Source organism: Nilaparvata lugens, unplaced genomic scaffold, assembly GCF_014356525.2.
Source record: "Nilaparvata lugens isolate BPH unplaced genomic scaffold, ASM1435652v1 scaffold9805, whole genome shotgun sequence".
Lineage (NCBI taxonomy): Eukaryota > Metazoa > Arthropoda > Insecta > Hemiptera > Delphacidae > Nilaparvata > Nilaparvata lugens.
In genome coordinates, this window is record NW_024095548.1 from 2,502 (window position 1) to 8,198 (window position 5,697).

The window sequence follows — 5,697 nt, forward strand, 5'->3', positions numbered from 1 at the left end:
GGAGGAGGAGGGGGCGCCAGAGGTGGAGGCGACAGCTGATGTTGTAGCCGTGCTGCGGCGCTTCTGCTGCTCCCAGAAGTTGAGTTCCCTCTCCGGAGGCAATAAGATGAGGAGAGGATGCACGGTGTGACTTGTCCATGGTGTCGAGAAGCGCGTACTAATAGCTCTCTAACGTGAATGATGATTTTCCACTGAGAAAAGCGATTATATAGCAAGTCGTTCTCTGTCTGTTGCATGCTTGTACGAGTGAGATAGAAACACAAAGGAGGCGTGTATCACAATTGGCGAACACTGCCGATACTCCCAGAGCTTTAGCACGAGGTCATTATTGATTGTAAGTGAAAATTTTTGTTATATTCTCATATTTTTGTGAAATAACACTAAATGATTTATAATATATATTTAGTGTTACAGTTTGGTTACATTGTTTTTCCACAGCATTTTCTCACCTCACAACTCGGTCTCATAAGCAATTGTGCTCTCGTGAAGGAACCTTACCTGCATCTAGAAAATCATAGCCGAGGAGCTAAGCTACCTGAACCGAGTCGAGGAGCTGAGAGAATCCGATTATTTCATTTCGTCAAATCAACACATGTAAGTTCATTTTTACTTAAATTTTTCCTCCTCCTTTGTCCTCCTTTCTCCTCCTTTGTACTCTGTTCTCCTCCTCCTCCCCTCCGAGGACAAAAATTGTCCTCCGTTCTCCTCCTTTGTTCTCCTCCTTTGTCCTCCTCCTCCACTCGTTTAGCAGGAAAGAAAAAATGAGAGAGGAATCAGGAGAAGGGGTGAGAGCTCAATGTCATGAGGATTGTCACAATAATTTTCTTTATTTTTAAATTATTATACATACATCAAAGCATATCTATGGCCAAATCAAATACAGAAAGTAACTCTTTCCTTATTCCTACTGGGAATAAAACATCTAGCTTGATTCTAATTTTATAATTCAAATCTATGTTCAGGTTTTCAAATTCTTCCTCTAACCAATAGTTTGAAAATGCTTCCACATTTTCAAACTGTAGGATATACCGAGTATTGTTTCTATTGTACACTTCTTTTATTGCAATAATGACTAACTCTATACCTTGTGGTAACTCTTCCAATCTTTTACACTGTCCTACTTTTACTTTCCCTTTAATTTCCAGCATTGTGATGTTATTATACTGCTCCACTTCTGTCTGTGTGAAGGGAGTGTCTTCCAAGTTTTTCCATACATCTGACAGAAACTTGAGTGATTCTATTCTAGGAAATGTATGACCATTATAGCTTGACATACCATTGACTGTAATTACACAAATTTTCTCTTCCCTTGGTAGACAAATTATTTCTTTTTTGTCAGTGTAAGGGATTACAAAATAACCCACTTTCTTAAGGTCTTCTATTGCATTGTATGCATTTAGAAAAACATTTTTATGAGAGCCCTTTACAAAGTAAACATGTTTCGAACCTTCCTTTTCTCCTAAAACACCTACATATGGAAATTTCCTTTATTATTTACAGAAAATGCAGTCACATTATAAACCCCACTAGGCTCAAAATTTCGCCAATGTGAATGGCTCAAGTTCCTCTCTCAAATTTTCTATTTCTTCCTCAAATTCTATAAGTTGTTTGTGCTGCTCCTTATGCTCTCTGTAGCCTCTAAAAACTCAACTTTCCTCCGTTTTAGATCAATTTCATCCAGTTCTAGCTTACGCTTCTTGGCTGATAGCACTGTGATAGGAGACAAGGGCTGTATCTCTTTAACAGGGTAGGGAGAAGCTTACAAGTTATGTTTGCTCGTTTTCTTAAGACTTGTGGTATCAAGTTACCTGTTGCTACAAGGCCCAACTCATCTAGGTCAACAACTTTGGATATGGTAGAGAAAACTGTGGTTGACTTGGAGAAATATGTCTCACCACTCTTAATATAACACTTTTGTGAGAAACTGATATTATTCTTGTTTAATGGATCCTCAAAAATTTCTACATAATTTATAGGTAGTAGATTGAAACTGAATGCAGAAATAACATAAGAAATTATTTTATTTCTATGTTGTGGCTCAGTGGGGAGCTTTACTTGTACTCCAGTCAATTTCCTGGTATTGCTATTACCCCAGTAAACATACTGTAGAAGATCATTATAGACCAAACAACAACTATTTTTTAAATTATCTGTCAGTTTTCTCCACATTTTAGCCAAGGACACAGAATAAATTGGGGCATTTTGGAAATAATTTCTACTATCATTCAAGAGTGACAAGCTATCTTGAATAGGGTCAAAGATTTTGCTATTGTCTCTATTTGTTAAACAATAGTTATAGATTGTAGCTTCCAAACGTGTAATACCATGCATTTTAGCTGCATCAGAGGTAAAGGTTTCCCGTAATCTTGTATCTGGACAGGCAATAAAGTCTACAATATGGTTACCTAACTGCTTATTTACACAGGGCTTGTGATTTGACATACAAACTTATTATAAATTTTTACCCTCACATTACTATTAACCCAAGTCAAGCAATCAATCCCAACAGTTTTATTGTTATCTACTATCACATTATAGTCTTCTTATATTCTCCTTGGAAGCAGAAACAATGATTTGTAGTTAGAAAGTCACACATTCCATTCTTGTTGAATATTCCAGCAAAGTCCTGTGTTATGTCCAAGTCTAGTAGATAGAAGTGCTCCTTCCTCAGCTGCTCCAATAATCTCGGTAGTTCTTCTATCAATGTAGCAATTGGGACATCTGCAAGCTCCACTTTGTAAGGTATCCCCACTGGTTCCTGGTATTTTTGTTTCACTTCGTGTAATTGTCATTGCCAAGCACTTGTAGAATCTTTTGAGACATATCACTTCCACTGTCCAATAGGTAAGGTAGCTTTGCTTTGACTCCATGTTTAGCTGACACCATATTTGAGAATTTGCCTCTTAAATATAAGTTGAATGCACCACATATATCCTTTTTTAGAACGAAGCGTCTCTTATCCATTGCCTCACAATCATCCAAACCACAGATTTTCACAAGCATTATATTGTCACAAAAAGGTTCTGTAATAGGCACAAGATTTGAGTCATCCTGCACAAACAGTTCTTCCCCAGCAGTGTAATCAATATTTCCAATGTCTGTCACAAGGTTGTCATCACACAAGTTTTCTGATAGAAGCCACAAACCGAACCGCTCATTGGTAGGCTTGATTTTATTACCACAGAGCATAGGCACATTAAACACCTTAGAAGTATCCATGTTTACTCCACCGTTGACACTATCAAACTGAACGAATGCAGATCAATGCAGTGGTATTTATAGTAAGATAGTTGAGAAATGACATCATACAGAATTATTGAAACAAGATTGGATGCTCACAAAGACTGGTCATGTGATATGGTGTGTGATCATGTGACAGGGGTAGGAGGAGTGGGGGTCGTTGAAACAGCCTTCGTTGAAATCACCTTGCTATGCTTTCAACGAAGGCTGTTTCAACGACCCCCACTCCTCCTACCCCTGTCACATGATCACACACCATATCACATGACCAGTCTTTGTGAGCATCCAAATCTTGTTTCAATAATTCTGTATGACGTCATTTCTCAACTATCTTACTATAAATACCACTGCATTGATCTGCATTCGTTCAGTTTGATAGTGTCAACGGTGGAGTAAACATGGATACTTCTAAGGTGTTTAATGTGCCTATGCTCTGTGGTAATAAAATCAAGCCTACCAATGAGCGGTTTGGTTTGTGGCTTCTATCAGAAAACTTGTGTGATGACAACCTTGTGACAGACATTGGAAATATTGATTACACTGGTGGGGAAGAACTGTTTGTGCAGGATGACTCAAATCTTGTGCCTATTACAGAACCTTTTTGTGACAATATAATGCTTGTGAAAATCTGTGCTTTGGATGATTGTGAGGCAATGGATAAGAGACACTTCGTTCTAAAAAAGGATATATGTGGTGCATTCAACTTATATTTAAGAGGCAAATTCTCAAATATGGTGTCAGCTAAACATGGAGTCAAAGCAAAGCTACCTTACCTATTGGACAGTGGAAGTGATATGTCTCAAAAGATTCTACAAGTGCTTGGCAATGACAATTACAACGAAGTGAAACAAAAATACCAGGAACCAGTGGGGATACCTTACAAAGTGGAGCTTGCAGATGTCCCAATTGCTACATTGATAGAAGAACTACCGAGATTATTGGAGCAGCTGAGGAAGGAGCACTTCTATCTACTAGACTTGGACATAACACAGGACTTTGCTGGAATATTCAACAAGAATGGAATGTGTGACTTTCTAACTACAAATCATTGTTTCTGCTTCCAGGAGAATATAAAAGACTATAATGTGATAGTAGATAACAATAAAACTGTTGGGATTGATTGCTTGACTTGGGTTAATAGTAATGTGAGGGTAAAATTTATAATAAGTTTGTATGTCAAATCACAAGCCCTGGTGTAAATAAGCAGTTAGGTAACCATATTGTAGACTTTATTGCCTGTCCAGATACAAGATTACGGGAAACCTTTACCTCTGATGCAGCTAAAATGCATGGTATTACACGTTTGGAAGCTACAATCTATAACTATTGTTTAACAAATAGAGACAATAGCAAAATCTTTGACCCTATTCAAGATAGCTTGTCACTCTTGAATGATAGTAGAAATTATTTCCAAAATGCCCCAATTTATTCTGTGTCCTTGGCTAAAATGTGGAGAAAACTGACAGATAATTTAAAAAATAGTTTTGTTTGGTCTATAATGATCTTCTACAGTATGTTTACTGGGGTAATAGCAATACCAGGAAATTGACTGGAGTACAAGTAAAGCTCCCCACTGAGCCACAACATAGAAATAAAATAATTTCTTATGTTATTTCTGCATTCAGTTTCAATCTACTACCTATAAATTATGTAGAAATTTTGAGGATCATTAAACAAGAAATATTAGTTCTCACAAAAGTGTTATATTAAGAGTGGTGAGACATATTTCTCCAAGTCAACCACAGTTTTCTCTACCATATCCAAAGTTGTTGACCTAGATGAGTTGGGCCTTGTAGCAACAGGTAACTTGATACCACAAGTCTTAAGAAAACGAGCAAACTACTTGTAAGCTTCTCCCATACCCTGTTAAAGAGATACAGCCCTTGTCTCCTATCACAGTGCTATCAGCCAAGAAGCGTAAGCTAGAACTGGATGAAATTGATCTAAAACGGAGGAAAGTTGAGTTTTTAGAGGCTACAGAGAGCATAAAGGAGCAGCACAAACAACTTATAGAATTTGAGGAAGAAATAGAAAATTTGAGAGAGGAACTTGAGCCATTCACATTGGCGAAATTTTGAGCCTAGTGGGTTTATAATGTGACTGCATTTTCTGTAAATAATAAAGGAAAATTTCCATATGTAGGTGTTTTAGGAGAAAGGAAGGTTCGAAACTGTTTACTTTGTAAAGGGCTCTCATAAAAAGTTTTTCTAAATGCATACAATGCAATAGAAGACCTTAAGAAAGTGGGTTATTTTGTAATCCCTTACACTGACAAAAAAGAAAATAATTTGTCTACCAAGGGAAGAGAAAATTTGTGTAATTACAGTCAATGGTATGACAAGCTATAATGGTCATACATTTCCTAGAATAGAATCACTCAAGTTTCTGTCAGATGTATGGAAAAACTTGGAAGACACTCCCTTCACACAAGACAGAAGTGGAGCAGTATAATAACAT

The 5,697-nt window shown here is 37.2% G+C and overlaps 1 long non-coding RNA gene across 1 annotated transcript; it reads left to right on the top strand.

The window, feature by feature from the left end:
- Window positions 1–292: 292 nt before the first annotated feature.
- LOC120349396 lies at window positions 293–594 on the top strand. The gene is made up of 2 exons (XR_005570329.1): window positions 293–334; window positions 439–594. It is a non-coding gene; the product is annotated as an uncharacterized LOC120349396 (long non-coding RNA).
- The last annotated feature ends 5,103 nt before the right edge of the window (window positions 595–5,697 follow it).